Here is a 17370-nt window from a genome sequence, read left to right as displayed (position 1 = left end):
AAACAAATAGCCCAATAAAATAATGGGCAAAAGACTTGAGTAGACATTTAACCAAAGAAGAGGCATGGCTGAAAAACAGACACATGAAAAGTTGCTTAACAACATTAGTCATTAGAGAAATGCAAATTAAAACCACAAAAAAACACTACTACACAACTGTTAGAATAACTAAAATAAACAAATAAAGCTACTACAAACATTTGTGTTCAAATTTTCAGGTGAACAATTTTAACTTCACTATGGTAAATACCTAGAAGTGAGGGTACTGGGCCTCAGGTAATTCTATGTTTAACTGTATTTTTTTTTTTTTAGACGGAGTCTCTTTCTGTCACCCAGGCTGGAGGGCAGTGGCGCGATCTCAGCTCACTGCAAGCTCTGCCTCCCAGGTTCACGCCATTCTCCTGTCTCAGCCTCCCAAGTAGCTGGCACTACAGGCTCCCACCACCTCGCCCAGCTAATTCTTTTTGTATTTTTAGTAGAGACGGGGTTTCACTGTGTTAACCAGGATAGTCTCGATCTCCTGACCTCGTGATCTGCCCGTCTCGGCCTCCCAAAGTGCTGGGATTACAGGCGTGAGCCACTGCACCCGACCATTTAACTGTATTTTTAAAACTGCCGGCCAGGCATGGTGGTTCACGCCTGTAATCCCAGCACTTTGGGAGGCTGAGGTTGGTGGATCATTTGAGGTCAGCAGTTCGAGACTAGCCTGGCCAACACGGTAAAACCCCACCTCTACTAAAAATACAAAAATTAGCTGGGTGTGGTGGCAAGCGCCTGTAGTTCCAGCTACTCGGGAGGCTGAGACAGGAGAATCGCTTGAATCGGGAGCTGGAGGTTGCAGTGAGCTGAGATCACGCCACTGCATTCCAGCCTGGGTGACAGAGCGAGACTGTCTCAAAAGGAAAAAAAGAAAAAACAAAACAAAAAACTGCCAAACTGTTTTCTAGAGTGTCTGTGTCACTATCCATTGCCATTATCAATGTATGAAAGAAACCAGTAGCTCCCTATTTTCACCAGTGCTCGCAATTGTCAGACTGTTTATTTTAGTTATTCTAACAGTTGTGTAGTAGTATTTTTTGTGGTTTTAATTTGCATTTCTCTAATGACTGATGTTGTTAAGCAACTTTTCATGTGTCTGTTTTTCAGCCATGCCTCTTCCTTGGTTAAATGTCTATTCAATTCTTTTGCCTATTATTTTATTGGGCTGTTTGTTTTCTTATTAAGTTTTGAGAGTTCTTTACGCATTCTGGACACAAGTCAAATGTCAGATACATTATTTGCATATCTGCAAAACAGGGAGAAATATTTTCTCTCTCTGTATGAGTTGTCTTTTCATTCTCTTAAAAGTGTCTTTTTTTTTTTTTTTTTCTTTTTGAGATGGAGTCTCGCTTTGTCACCCAGGCTGGAGCGCAATAGCTCAATCTTGGCTCACTTTAACCTCTGCCTCCCGGGTTCAACCCATTCTCCTTCCTCAGCCTCCCAAGTAGCTGGGACTTCAGGCATGTGCCATCATGCCCAGCTAATTTTTGTATTTTTAGTAGAAACGGGTTTCACCATGTTGACCAAGCTGGTCTTGAACTCCTGACCTCAATGATCCACCTGCCTCAGCCTCCCAAAGTGCTGGGATTACAGGCATAATACAACATTTTTGTTTTGATGAAATCCAGATTGTCAGCTTTGCTTCTATGGATCATGTTTTTGATGTTCTATCTAATAACTCTGTGCCTAACCCAAAGTTGCGTATATATTTTTCCTATATTTTATTCTAAAAGTTTTATTTAAGTCTCTGATCCATTTTGAGTTTATTTTTTGTATAAATCCTTGTCTTTTAATTGGATAATTTAATCCTTTCATATTTGATGTAATTGTTGATGTATTTGAATTTCTAACTATCGTCCTATATTGTGCTTTCTGCAGGTTCCTTCTGTTGTAGTTTACTTTCCTTTTTTGCCTTCTTTTGAATTATTTTCTTTTTCATTTCAACTTTTCTTCCTCTGCTAGTTGGTAATTTATACTCAGTTTTTGCTTTCTTTTCATGGCTAGTCAACAGTGCTATTTAAAATTTGGTTTTAGGCCCAGGACAGTGGCTCATGCGTATGATCTCAGCACTTTTAGGGACTGAGGTGGGAGGATCACTTGAGCACAAGAGTTCGAGACCAGCCTGGGCAACATAGTGAGACCTCATCTCTAAAAAACTAAACCAAAAATTAACCCATCATAGTGTCACATGCCTGTAGTCCTAGCTACTTGGAAGGCTGAGGCAGGAGAATCACTTGAGCCTGGGAGTTCAAGGCTACAGTGAGCTGTGATCATACCATTGCATTCTAGTCAGGGCAACAGAGTGAGACCCTGTCTCAAAAAACAAGAAAGAAAAATGAAAAGAAAAAAGTGTGGTCTTAAATAATTAGTATCAAGCTGGGAGCTTGTTATAAATGTAAATTGTTAGGCCCTCCCCCAGACCTTTTGACTCCTGCTTGTTTTTTTTGAAATAAAGGTCTCGAGCCCAGGTTGGAGTACAGTGGTGCCATCAGGACTCACTGCAGCCTCAAACTCCCTGAGTCAAGGGAGTCACTACACCCGACCAGGATCGGTTTCTTAAGTACATTATTTAGAATTTCCTTTTATGAATATTGTGAAAGCAAAATCTCTTACTTAATTTGCCTTAAATGCCTGTTTTTCATCTTCCTTTTTGAAAGCTTTTTTTTTTTTTTTTTTGAGACGGTGTCTCGCTCTGGGGCCCCGCCGGGGTCTCGATGGCCTGACCTCGTCACCCGCCCGCCTCGGCCTCCCAAAGTGCTGGGATTACAGGCGTAAGCCACCGCGCCCGGCTTTTTTTCTTGTTTTTGAGATGGAGTCTTGCTCTGTGGCCCAGACTGGAGTGCAGTGGCTCTATCTCGGCTCACTGCAGCCTCTGCCTCCGGGGTTCAAGCAATTCTCGCACCTCAACCTCCCAAGTAGCTGGAATTATAAGTGCACGCCACCGCACCTGGCTAATTTTTGTATTTTTAGTAGAGGTAGCATTTCACCATGTTGGCCAGTTTGCTCTTGAACTCCTGACCTCAAGTGATCCACCCACCTCCACCTCCCAAAGTGCTGGGATTACGGGTGTGAGCCACTGTGCCTGACAAAAGCTATTTTTTGAGGGGTAAAATTCTAAGTTCGCACTTATTTTTTTTTTTCTCTTGTGAAGTCAGCAGTAAATCTGCTTCTGAGATAATTTGTCTCTGGTATGCTGTTGTTTCACTGTTGTGTTTAACTGAAAAGACCTTTCCCCCCACCCCCCCATCCTGGTTGAAATTCAGTGGACTTCTTAAATCTGTGTTTTTAAACAGATTGATCCAAAAAATTTCTTAGTCACTGGCCGGGCACGGTGGCTCACGCCTGTAATCCCAGAACTTTGGGAGGCCAAGGCGGGCGGATCACGAGGTCAGGAGATTGAGACCGTCCTGGCTAACACTGCGAAACCCTGTCTCTACTAAAAATACAAAAAAATTAGCCAGATGTGGTGGCTGGTGCCTGTAGTCCCAGCTACTCGGGAGGCTGAGCCAGGAGAATGGCGTGAACCAGGGAGGCGGAGCTTGCAGTGAGCAGAGATCGCGCCACTGCACTCCAGCCTGGGCAACAATGCAAGACTCCGTCTCGAAAAAAAAAAAAAAATGTCTTAGCCACTGTCTCTTCAAATATTACCCTTTTGGCCAGGCATGGTAGCTCACACCTACAATCCCAACACTTTGGGAGGCCAAGGCAGTAGAATGACTTGAGCCCAGAAGCTCAAGAGCAACCTGGGTAACATAGTGAGGCCCCGTCTCTACAGAAAATAATTTTTTTAATTAGCTAGCCATGTTGGCACATACCTGTGGTCCCAGCTACTCGGGAGACTGAGGTGGGAGGATCACTTGAACCCAGGAGCTCAAGGCTGCAGTGAGCCGTGGATGTGCCACTGCACTCCAGCCTGAGCAACAGAGCAAGAACTTACCTCAAAAAAAAAAAAAAAAAAAAAATTACCTCTATACCATTTTCTCTCTCCTTGCCTCCCAGAACTCCAATTTTATCAATACATGTTAGATTGTCTTAATTTATCCTCCATATCTATTTACTGCTCTTTCATGTTTCCCTTCTTGTCTTTCTTTACTGAAGGCTGGATAATTTCTATTGTCGTATCATTCAGTTCGTTTATTTTTCTGTTGGCTTATGTGTAATCTGAGGTTAAATTTGTCCATTATTTTATTCATTTCATTTCTAGAAGTTCTATTTTTTAAAAAACTATTAGGCTATTTTCTATAGTTTCCTGTTTTAAATAGCTATTTTCCTTTCCTTTTTTATTTTTGAGACATGGTCTCACTCTGTCACCCAGACTGGAGTGCACCCTTGACCTCCTTGGGCTCAAGCGATCCTCCCACCTCAGCCCCGCAAGTAGCTGGGACGACAGACATGTGCCACCACGCCTGGCTAATTTTTGTGTTTTTGGTAGAGATGGGGTTTCGCCATGTTGCCCAGGCTGGTCTGGAACTCCTGGGCTCAAGCAATCCTCTTGCCTTGGCCTCCCATAGTACTGTGGTTACAGGGGTGAGCCACCATGTCCCCCTTAAATAGGTATTTTCCGTTTTTTTTGTCAAGAGAATTAAATCGTTTATTGATTACACATGATAATGGATGACACACAAGCTTCATTCCCATCTATAATTTTATCTGGTACCATTATTCAATTTAGATATATTACATAGGATATGCCAACAATCTATGTATTTTATTTTATTTTATTTTATTTTATTTTTTATTTTTATTTTTTTGAGACAGAGTCTCACTCTGTCACCCAGGCTGGAGAGCAGTGGGGTGATATCGGCTTACTGCACCCTCTGCCTCCTGGATTCAAGGGATTCTCCTGCCTCAGCCTCTGGAGTAGCTGGGAGTACAGGTGCAGGCCACCACGCCCAGCTATTTTTTTTTTTTTTTTTTTTTTAGTAGAGGTGGGGTTTCATCTTGTTGCCCAGGATGGTCTGGATCTCCTGATCTCCTGATCCGCTTGCCTCAGCCTCCCAAAGTGCTGGAATTAGAGGCGTGAGCCACCACACCCTGCCAACAATCATTTCTATAACCAATAATTCCATGATTTTGCTTGAGTAATCCGTTGTAATATGAACTTCAGGTCACAATTGTAACTATCAGTTCAACTACACCAAGGTTTCTGAAGACAATGGTTTTTCCACCCAAGCAGGTTGCATATAAATTCCAAATAGAACCTGGCGTCAGGCTGGGCACGGTGGCTCATGCCTGTAATCTCAGCACTTTGGGAGGCCAAGGCGGGTGGATCACCTGAGGTCGGGAGTTCGAGACCAGCCTGACCAACATGGAGAAACCCTGTCTCTACTAAAAATACCAAAAACGTTAGCCTGGCGTAGTGGCGGGCACCTGTAATCCCAGTTACTTGGGAGGCTGAGGCAGGAGAATGACGTGAACCTGGGAGGTGGAACTTGCAGTGAGCAGAGATCACGCCACTGCACTCCAGCCTGGGCAACAAGAGCGAAACCCTGTCTCAAAAAAAAAAAAAAAAAAAGACAGAAAGAAAGTACACAGCGCCTGTACTCCCAGCTACTCCAGAGGCTGAGGCAGGAGAATCCCTTGAACCCAGGAAGCAGAGGGTGCAGTGAGCCGATATCGCTCCACTGCTCTGCAGCCTGGGTGACAGAGTGAGACTCTGTCTCAAAAAAAAATTCACCTGAAGGAATTCTAACTTCACACTGTTGGGGAAATTTACCAAGATGGCTTCAGAGTAGACTAACTTTACACAGCACATTAAAATAAATAAATAAATAAATAAATAAATAAATAAATGCCGGGTGTGGTGGCTCATGCCTGTAATCCCAGCACTTTGGAAGGCTGAGGGGGGTGGATCACCTGAGGTCGGGAGTTCAAGACCAGCCTGACCAACATGGAGAAACCCCATCTCTACTGAAAATACAAAATTAGCTGGACGTGGTGGAGCATGGCTGTAATCCCAGCTACTTGGGAGGCTGAGTCAGGAAAACCGCTTGAACCCGGGAGGCAGAGGTTGCGGTGAGCTGAGATCATGCCATTGCACTCCACCTTGGGCAACAGAGCGAGAATCCGTCTCAAAAAAAAAGACACATTTATTGAGAGTCATGAGCAGACTATTACATTTAGCAATCAACAGCATGGGTGCAAAAAAAAAAAAAACTACATTAAAACCCTTTGTTGGAATGCTTTATACTTTCCACAGAACAGAAACTAAAATAAGCTGTTATACATAATTAGTCATCAATACAGTCCTCGAGTTTTTTGCCCATCCACATGAGTATTTGTCTAAAACATGTCTTCTTTGTAGCAACTAGACCCTACCACCACTGTGCTTGGCTGAGTTCATGAATCTATTGTAACCTGTAGCTCCATTGGGTCACTTCTCTGGCTCTCCTCTCCTGCTAAGCTTTTTTTCCTAATTAAAATCTTCTGCCACTGCCATAGCTACTGCTGCTACTGGAACCGCCATAGCCACCTTGGTTTCATAGTTGGGCAAAGTATTGGCCTCTGTCACCATAGGAGCCAGAGCTTCTGCCTCCAAAGTTTCTTCCCTTCATGGGTCCGCAATTTGAAGACTGATTGTTGTAATTACCAAAATCACTGTAGCTTCCACCACCCCCAAAATTGCTTACATCATTACCAAATCCATTATAGCCATCCCCACTGCCAGCATATTCACCACCACCACCACCACAGCTACCATTAAAGCCACTTAAGTTTCCTCCACGACCACTTAAGTTTCCTGCATGACCAAAGTTGTCATTCCCACCAAAACTACCTCCATGACCACCACCAAAGTTTCCAGAGCCACTTTGACCTCTGTGGCTGGCTGAAGCACTAGCCATCTCTTGGTGTGACAGGGCTTTCCTAACTTCACCGTTGTGGCCATTCACAGTATGGTATTTCTGAATGACAGTCTTATCCATGGAGTCATGGTCATCAAAGGTTATAAAGGCAAAGCCCCTTTTCTTGTCACTGCCTCGGTCAGTCATGATTTCAATCACTTCAATTTTTCCATACTGTTCAAAATAATCTTTTAGGTGCAGTTCTTCAGTGTCTTTTTTTTTTTGAGACGGAATTTCACTCTTGTTGCCCAGGGTAAGTGCAGTGGTGCAATCTCGGCTCACCACAACCTCCGCCTCCCAGGTTCAAGCGATTGTCCTGCCTCAGCCTCCTGGAGTTGCTGGGATTACAGGCATGCGCCACCACACCCGGCTAATTTTGTATTTTTAGTAGAGACTGGCTTTCTCCATGTTGGTCAGGCTGGTCTCAAACTCCCAACCTCAGGTGATCCACCCGCCTTGGCCTCCCAAAGTGCTGGGATTATAGGCGTGAGTCACTGGGCCAGGCCCTGTGTCTTCTTTAACGCCACCAACAAATATCTTTTTCATAGTTAAGTGGGCACCGGGTCTTTGACAATCTCGTCTTGAGACAGCTCTCTTTGTTTCCACAGCTCTTCCATCCACCCTGTGTGGCCTTGTATTCGCGGCTGCATCCACCTCCTCCACAGTGGCATATGTGACAAACCCAAAGCCCCTGGAGCACTTGGTGCTTGGATCTCTCATGACCACACAGTCCGTGAGTGTTCCCCATTGGTCAAAATGGCTCCTCAGGCTCTCATCGGTTGTTTCAAAGTTCAGCCTCCAATGAAGAGCTTCCTCAGCTGTTCCAGTTCTTTAGGAAACTCCGCCTTAGACATGACAGCAGGGGGAAGAGAGACTTTAATGATGCTCCCTCTGTTGTGTTCATGGGCCTAAATAGGTATTTTCTACTTTGTACTTTTTTTTCTTAAAGAAGTAAAATGGTGACCAGGTGTGGTGGCTCACGCCTGTAATCCCAGCATTTGGGGAGGCTGAGGAGGGTGGATCACCTGAGGTCAGGAGTTCAAGACCAGCCTGACCAACATGGAGAAACCCCGTCTCTACTAAAAATACAAAATTAGCTGGGGTGGTGGCACATGTCTGTAATCCCAGCTACTCAGGAGGCTGAGGCAGGAGAATCGCTTGAATCCGGGAGGTGGAGGTTGTGGTGAGCCAAGATTGCGCCATTGCACCCACCCTGGGCAACAAGAGTGAAATTCCATCTCAAAAAAAAAAAAAAAAAAAAAAGGAAGTAAAATGTTTTTTTCTCCTTGTATGTGTGATAATTTAAATTTCTCAAATATTTGTAGATGTTTTCCATTTAATTCTATTGTATGTGGTTTCTTCTATCTCCTGGTTTTCATTTATATAGTAGCATTTTTTTGAGTGCTTAATGTTTGTTACTGTGAGCTGCTCAATTTTCTGAGAAAATAATTTGTGAGTTATTGGGTACATTCCTCCAGAGAGGATTTGTATTTGTTTCTTCCACGTACCTGGGGCCAGCCTACTCAACTTACAGAAAGAGCTTGAGACTTTTATGGACCTGTTTTGGCTATAGACCATCACAAGTCAGTCTTTCAGTGAGAGTATTTTTTTGTACTTAGTTATGCTTAATTCCACAGGAACTTTTTGTGCAGTACCCTGATGATGAATGGGTATGCTGGTTTTCATCTCCACCTAAAGGGTCCATGCTTTTTTGGGAGAATGGCCTCCTATGGAATTCTCCAAGCCCTTGGCTTTACCTTCTGTATCCGGAACCACTGTGAAACCAAAGCTGCAGTTCACCAGGTTGAGCAAATATCCTTAGGGCAGTGATCTCAGGGCCATAGCCTCAAACAACCCAAGAGCATCCTTTAGGTGAATAGAATCCAAATGGTGCCTCCTGGTGTTGTACACTTGGACAGCATTGTCCATTTACCTGTCTGGATTCCTTCTTCACTTCTCTTTGACCTAATAATTTCTTTCTTTCTTGCCCAATGTCAGTGCCTCTAAGAGGTTTAAGATTTTCTTTTTTTAAATTCAGCCTTTTTAATTGTTTCCAGTGGGAGGTGCAGTCTGAATTCCTAGCCTGCCATATACCTGGAAACAGAACTCTCAAAAGTCAACTTGATATACCCTGCAATTTATAACAATATCTGATAGTCCAATGTGTTCAATTCATAATTACCTTTTTTTTTTCTTTTTCTGGCACCAAAGCTTTAAGTAGGAATAGTTTGATGGAATTGGAAAGAATCCATAATCCCTGGTACTTAACTCTTCCCTCATGAATATTGCTAACAAATGTATTGGATTTACATTGAAATACCAAAGTAGCTCAAAGATCTCATAGTGACCTCAATTTTTAAAATAGTGACCACAGTTTAAAATGTTTCTCAGAAAATGAGTACGTTAAACCAAAATCATGTGTGTCACTTGCATGGAAAGTGCCGTGTCTCCATAGTTACACTAAAACATAACAATTACAAAGGGGAAATGTGTTTTGGTGGTTGATAAGCTAAACGGAAGTGAGTCTTGTTGTACTATAATATTAGGAATGTTTTTAAACTTTCGCTCAAGGATGGAGGGTTTCATATCCTCCTGTATTACCCCTTGCTAAAACGTAAGTAAGCATAGTTATGGAAAAAACACATGGGCAGTCATTGCTAAGACTCAGTGTATTGATGTCATGTAGAAAAACATGATACAGAGATCTGTTTTTGTGGTTTATTTAATTGTCTTTGTTATTTATGGTATTTGCTCTGAAGTATAACTCAATAAAATTCTAACACAGAAAAAGACAAGCTGTCTTAGCCCAATATTATATTAACCCTAATCCCCACTTGGGAAAAAGTATTTTATAACACATATGAAATCAGCCTTAGAGACCATAGTATCCAATTATGCCCAGAGTGTACTAGATATTCGATAAATGTTTGTTGAGTCAATTACTTAATGGACAATATATAATGGGTTGTTGTAAATAAAGCAGAGCAGTGACTAAAATGTTAACTTGGTCATATTATGGGAACATTAAAGAAGGAAAATGCCTGGGATTCAATGCCCATTCTAGGGCTCTCTGGTGCTGTGGCTCTGGGTAATCCATAACCACCCGTGTCCCCAGTTTCTTCATTACTTGCCCTGTTCTTTGGTCAGACTGCACAGTCACTCCCTGTACATGCTGCATGATTTCCCAATTCAGGGTCCTTGTCCTTATGGTTATCTAAAATGCCCTTTCCCCATCCACTGTATGACTAAACCTATCTAGTCATGGCATCCTACTTCTTGTAATCCTTCTAGTATAAATACTGTCCCACCAAGCTTCCTTGACATCACCCCGACTAGAAGCTAACTTTTCCTCTGAGCTATTTGAATAGGATCTTTTTTTCTTTTAACTCAAATGGTGTCATTATTTAACACTTTATAGCTTATATTATGATCTTTTATGTAGATATCCATACTATACTGCTTCTCTGCTAGACTGAATGTTCATAAGGCTAGAGCCCATGCTTGCTATATTTTTGTAGTTCTCCATAATACCTAGCAAAATACATTGAAGAGTTTATGTGCTCAGTAAATATCTGTTGAATCTGAATATACAGCATAATAATGCTTTTCTTTCTCTCTTTTCTTTCTTTCACTTTCTTTTCTTTAATCTTTCTTTTATTTTCTCTTTCTTTCTCTTCCTTTACTTTTTCCTTTCCTGTCCTGTCCTGTCCTGTCCTGTCCTTTCTTTCTTTTTGATAGGATCTTACTCTGCTGCCCAGGCTGGAGTGCAGTGGCATGATCTTGGCTCACTGCAACCTCCACCTCCTGGGTTCAAGTGATTCTCCTGCCTTAGCCTCCCCAGTAGCTGGGATTACAGGTGCCTGCCACCATATCCAGCTCTTTTTTGTATTTTTAGTAGAGACAGGGTGTCACCATGTTGGCAGACTGGTCTCAAACTCCTAGCCTCAAGTGATCTGCCTGCCTTGGCCTCCCAAAGTGCTGGGATTACAGGCGTGAGTCACTGCACTGAGTCCAATGATGCTTTTCTTTTCTTTTCTTTCTTTCTTTTTTTAGACAAATTTTAGCTCTGTCCCCCGGCTGGAGTGCAGTGGTGGGATCTTGGCTCACTGCAACCTCTGCCTCCCAGGTTCAAGTGATTCCCCTGCCTCAGCCTCCTAAGTAGCTGGGACTACAGGCATGCGCCACCACGCCTGGCTAATTTTTTCTTCTTATTTTAGTAGAGACAGAGTTTCACCATGTTGGCCAGAATGGCCTCGATCTCTGGACCTCCTTGTGATCCACCTGCCTCAGCCTCCCAAAGTGCTGGGATTACAGGCATAAGCCACCGCGCCTGGCCCCAGTAATGCTTTTCTTGCTGATGACAGAGGGCTGCATCAAATTATAGCTTGAGGCCATTTATACCTTTTGGACCAATGATTGTGGAGCATTAATGGGGAATGCTGGATATAAATAAGTAAGGAAAATTGCATAAGCTATTTATCCATTAGTGGGAGAAGAAAAGAGAATACTTGGGTGGATCAGATCCCATTTCAAAGCAGAGATGAAAGTGAAATTGATGAAGCAAGAGTAGAAAGCAACAAGAGCAGCATAGGTTGGTTATTCTATTTTAGTCATTTAAGAAAGTTCTTTTCTCAACTGCTTGTTTTTAGACTATGCATAGCTGTGTATAGCTAGCATAGTATGTACCTGGTTTTGACAGATTCCCTGAGGACTTGAGCCAGAAGATGAATTGCATCTTTAGAATATGGTTAATAATTTCACAGACATAGTGTTAAGTGAAAGAAAACAAATACAATATAGTACATGCTGTCTGATTCTATTAATATGAAGTTCAAGAACAGGCAAAACTAAATTGTGGTGATAAAAGTCAAAACAGTGGTTATCCCTAGAGGGTGCTGACTAGTATAGGGCACAAAGATTCTTCAGAGGTGCTAGTAACAATCTATATGTTGATCTGAGTGGTAGTTATATGGTATATACACGTGTAAAAATATATTGAGTTGTCCACTTAGAAGTTATGCACTTTGGCCAGGCTCAGTGGCTCATGCCTATAATCCCAGCATTTTGGGAGGCTGAGGCGGACAGATCACCTGAGGTCAGGAGTTCAAGACTAGCCTGGCCAACATGGAAACCCCATCTCTACTAAAAATACAAAAATTACCTGGGCGTGGTGGTGGGCGCCTATAATCTGAGTTACACAGGAGGCTGAGGCAGGAGAATTGCTTGAACCTGGGAGGTGGAGGTTGCAGTGAGCTGCCAAGATCACGCCAATGCACTCCAGCCTGGGCAACAAGAGCGAGACTCCATCTAAAAAATGTAATTAAAAAAAAGAAAAAAAAGCCAGGCGCGGTGGCTCACACCTGTAATCCCAGCACTTTGGGAGGCCAAGGCGGGTGGATTACATGAGGTCAGGAGTTCGAGACCAGTCTGGCCAACATGGTAAAACCCTGCCTCTACTAAAAATACAAAAATTAGCCAGGCATGGTGGCGCACGCCTGTAATCCCACCTACTTGGGAGGCTGAGGCAGGAGAATTGCTTGAGCCTGGGAGGTGGAGGTTGCAGTGAGCCTAGATCGTGCCACTGCACTCCAGCCTGGGCAACAGAGTGAGACTCTGTCTAAAAAAAAAAAAAAGAAGTTGTGCACTTTACTGTAGGTAAGTTATATCTCAACTGAAAAAAAGAATCCAAATTGCCTTGTGTGTCCCTGATGAGCCAGTAAAGGATAGATTGGAGTTATGCAGTGGGTTTCCTGGAAAAAATAAAGCAGACTTTTTAAAATTCCAGAGTTTTCTCCAGGAACCTGTGACCAGATGGCTCTTATAAATAATGCATCAAAATATGGTTAGGACTAGAAGAATTCATGATGTGTGATAAAAAGTAAACAACCAATGATCATATAGTTTACTCTTTTTGACTTTCATTGCAATTTTCTGGAAGAGTCAGGATTACTAATAAATGGTCATGCAGCAAGAATGGAATAAGTCCTGCAGCATGAGGATACTTGCTGGCTGTGAAACCTTCAATAACTTTCAGGCTTTCTGGGCACTGGGAGCTTCCTCTGCTAAATGGAAAAATATTTTACCTGCTCAAAGATAGGGGAAAGGATCAAGTGATCTCTTAAGGCTCTTTCCAGCTTGTAAAACCTTTGGTTTGGCTGGGCACGGTGGCTCGTGCCTGTAATCCCAGCACTTTGGGAGGCTGAGGTGAGCGGATCACGAGGTCAGGAGTTCGAGACCAGCGTGGCCAATATAGTGAAACCCTGTCTCTACTAAAAATACAAAAATTAGCCGGGCGTGGTGGCACGAGTCTATAGTCCCAGTTACTTAGGAGGCTGAGGCAGGAGAATCGCTTGAACACAGGAGGCAGAGGTTGCAGTGAACTGAGATTGTGCCTCTGTATTCCAGCCTGGGCAACAGAGGGAGACTCTGTCTCAAACAAACAAACAAACAAAGAGTCTTTGGCTTATGGAAATTGGAACTATAAAGAACCAACTATAAGCCGAGTGCAGTGGTTCACGCCTGTAATCCCAGTGTTTTGGGAGGCTGAGGCGGGCAGATCACCCGAGGTCAGGAGTTTGAGACCAGCCTGGCCAACATGGTAAAACCTCATCTCTACTAAAAATACAAAAATTAGTCAAGCATGGTGGCGGGCACCTGTAATCCCAGCTACTCAGGAGGCTGAGACAGGAGAATCGCTTGAACCCGGGAGGCGGAGGCTGCAGTGAGCCGAGATTGTGCCACCGCACTCCAGCCTGGGCAACAGAGTATGACCCTGTCTCAAAAAAAAAAAACAAAAAACAAAAAACAAAAAAAAACTGTAATAATAAAATCTGTAAAAATCTGTAATAGGCAACAAACAATGTAGGTGGCCACACCAAATAGAGATCCAGGCAGAAAACACCTTTTCATATACAGTGAGCTACCTGAAACAATTTGCTGCTGTTCTCTTGGGATTTCCCTATCCCTCAGCAAGTTTACCTAATAATACTTAAAAAAAAAAAAAAAAAAAGATAAGGGAACAGTTTAAGACCCCAATCAAGGAAATCATTAATTATATGGTGAGTTTGTCTGTTAGGAGTTCACATTTGCAGAGACTAAATCCATTGCAGAAAGTGGTATTTTGTAAGATATATGAGCAGAGGAGGAGCACTAGTCTAAGTCTGGCTCAAAATCTCACAGCTAGGTGGTTAGGCATGGTGGCTCACTCCTGTAATCCTAGCATTTTGGGAGACTGAGGCAGGTGGATCACTTGAGCCCAGGAGTTCGAGACCAGTCTGGCCAGCATGGTGAAACCCTGTCTCTTCTAAAAATATAAACATTAGCCAGGTGTGGTGTGGCCCGCTCCTATTTTGGGGGCTGAGGCTGGAGGATCACTTGAACCCTGGAGGCAGAGGTTGGAGCCGAGATCGCACCATGACACTCCAGCCTGGGCGACAGAATGAGACTGTCTCAGAAGAAACAAAAAACAGAAAAAAAAAAAAAAAAAACACCTCATAGCTAGGAGGAACTGCATGGCATCATCTCTGCTTTCAACACTGGTAAGCAAGTGTCATCTCTTCATCTTTATTTTTTTAAAGAGGCCAGTGAGGCTCCGTGAGGCTAAATGATTTGCCTATGGTCACACAACTGGGAGAAGCACAGAGTAGAGAAAAAAACAGTTCTCAGGCTTCCAACTAACTGTATCCTCCACTGCACCATTCTGCCCCTTGTCGTTCCTTTCAGATTGACTTGAACTCCATAGAAGAGCTAGGGAGGCCTTCCACTGTGCTTTGTTTGAAAAGCAATTAAGAAAGTGGGAAGCTAGTGGAACTGGGAGTCAGAGGACCTGAGCCCCTCCATTTATTAGTGACTGTGACCTTGGAAAATCATTTAACTTCTCTGAGACTCAATTTCCTCATCTGAAAAAAGACAGACTCCCACTGTCACTGAAGCAGAGATAAATGGAAGTAATTGATGAGAAAGTGCTGTGTAAATGGTAAACTAAACTGTAGCTATTAAAATGGAGACATTCGGCCAGGGGCAGTTGCACATGACTGTAATCCCAGCACTTTGGAAGGCTGGGGTGGGAGGATGAACCCGGGAGCTTGAGACCAGCCTGGGCGGCATACCAAGACCCTGTCTCTTTTATGAAAAAAAAAAAAAAAAAAAAGATAATAGAAGATAAAATGGAGAAATTCATGTCTACTTAGTGAATTAATGAATTAGTGATTAGAAACAATGATACACAAAATACAAAATTAAAGAAGAAAAGAAAATAATAATACAAGATAAAAATGCTCAGTGGATACATGTTAACAGCAGGGCTGCTATTAGCACACGTAAAATAACCAATGATCCTGTAACAGATGTGTCGTTTGTTTATTTATCACAACAATCTAGCATAATATAATCACTTTTAATGTCTCTCAGGAACACTCCCTAATGTGTAGATTCTCATTGTTAAAAGAACCTTTACGTGAGGACAAATGTCTCTATCTCCCTCCATACTTTGCATTATCAACCTTTTTATATTTGTGAACCCAAATGGGAAAAAAAATGGTGTCCTATTGTTACTTTAATTTGCATTTTCCTGATTGTAAGTGAGGTTTAGCATCTTTTTATTGGTAGTGTAAATTGAAAAGTAGTGTAAAGCTTTATGGAAGGCTAATGGACAGTACCAAGTAAAAAAATGTTTTGGGGGGTTCACCCAGGCTGGAGTGCAGTTGCACAATCTTGGCCCCACTGCAGCCGACAGCTCACTGTATGGTCTCCCAGGTTCAAACAATTCTCATGCCTTAGCTTCCTGAGTAGCTGGAATTACAAGCGTGCACCACCATGCACAGCTAATTTGTGTATGTTTTAGTAGAGACCGGATTTTGCTATGTTGGCCAGGCTGGTCTCAAACTGCTGGACTCAAACAATCCGCCTGCCTTGGCCTCCCAAAGTGCTGGGATTACAGGTGTGAGTCACCATGCCTGATGCTACAGTTGTGGAAAAAAATTTTTTTTTCTTAAATTTTTCCGAGTTGCAAGATGAGTGAGTCCAGTTAAAGGTGAACTGATCTCATACCTGTCACTAAAGTGAAGAGGAAAAAATGTAGTAAAGAATCAAAATCAGCCGGGCGCGGTGGCTCAAGCCTGTAATCCCAGCACTTTGGGAGGCTGAGACGGGCGGATCACAAGGTCAGGAGATCGAGACCATCCTGGCTAACACGGTGAAACCCCGTCTCTACTAAAAAAAATACAAAAAACTAGCTGGGCGAGGTGGCGGGCGCCTGTGGTCCCAGCTACTCGGGAGGCTGAGGCAGGAGAATGGCGTAAACCCGGGAGGCGGAGCTTGCAGTGAGCTGAGATCCGGCCACTGCACTCCAGCCTGGGCGACAGAGCCAGACTCAGTCTCAAAAAAAAAAAAAAAAGAATCAAAATCATCTAAAATATCTATGTATGTGTATATATATGTATGTGTTTGTGTGTGTGTGTGTGTGTGTATATAGATATATAATTTTTTTTTTAAAGACAAGGTCTCACTCTGTTGCCCAGGCTAGAGTGCAGTGGCTCAATCTTGGCTCACTACAGCCTCAACCTCCCCAGGCTCAGGTGATCTTCCCACCTCATTCTCTCTGGTAGCTGGGACAACAGGCATGTGCCACCATGCCAGGCTATTTTTTCTACTTTTGTAGAGACGGAGTTTTGCCATGTCGCCGGGGCTAAAAATATCTGGATATTGAATATCATGTAGAAATTGACTGATTTTTGGGAGGCCGAGGCAGGCGGATCACGACGTCAGGAGATTGAGATCATCCTGGCTAACACGGTGAAATCCTGTCTCTACTAAAAATACAAAAAATTAGCTGGGCGTGGCGGCAGGTGCCTGTAGTCCCAGCTACTTGAGAGGCTGAGGCCGGAGAATGGCATGAACCCGGGAGGCGGAGCTTGCAGTAAGCCGAGATCGCACCACTGCACTTCAGCCTGGGTGGCAGAGCAAGACTCCGTCTCAGAAAAAAAGACATTGTCTGATTTTTCTTTCGCTTTTTGTCCAGATACCAAATGGAGACAGATTGAAGTTCACCTTTCATGTCACTGATTTTAATTCCCTTAAATAATTGTGTGTTCTTTATTAATATTTTCAATTGAGCAGAGTCTATTCCAATAAGAAAAGCTCTCCTTTTTGGCACTGGCTTTTTTCCTTGATCACAAAACTATTATATGCTTAATGTGAAAAAAGGGAAAACCATTGAAAGCTACTAAGAAAAAAAAAGTAATCCCATCATCAAAAGTAAATACTGTTCACAGTTTTTAGGTGTTTTTTGTTTTGCATATATATGTTCAAGGAATTGGGTTAATACTGTGCATATAGTTTTGTGTCTTTGTTTTTTTCAATTAACATTTTATTGTAAGCATTTCTGCATATCATCACAGATTCTTTAAAAATGTTTATTGTGTCATGATGATATTCCAAAGTTTGGATATACTATAGTTTATCCTTTTATCATAGGAAATTTAGCTTATTT

At 42.7% G+C, this 17370-nt stretch overlaps 1 long non-coding RNA gene and 1 pseudogene across 1 annotated transcript in view; one reads left to right on the top strand and one right to left on the bottom strand.

The window, feature by feature from the left end:
* LOC103885887 overlaps positions 1-17370 on the top strand; it is a 54136-nt gene that overhangs the window by 29222 nt on the left and 7544 nt on the right. The window contains exon 2 of the long non-coding RNA XR_002523612.2: positions 7490-7797. This is a non-coding gene — a long non-coding RNA (uncharacterized LOC103885887). The remainder of the gene's footprint in view (positions 1-7489; positions 7798-17370) is intronic.
* On the bottom strand, positions 6417-7746 carry LOC101006418 (annotated as a pseudogene).

This window comes from Papio anubis, chromosome 7, assembly GCF_008728515.1.
Source record: "Papio anubis isolate 15944 chromosome 7, Panubis1.0, whole genome shotgun sequence".
Lineage (NCBI taxonomy): Eukaryota > Metazoa > Chordata > Mammalia > Primates > Cercopithecidae > Papio > Papio anubis.
The sequence above is the reverse complement of the archived record's forward strand: the minus strand, read 5'-3'. Positions and strand labels throughout refer to the sequence as shown.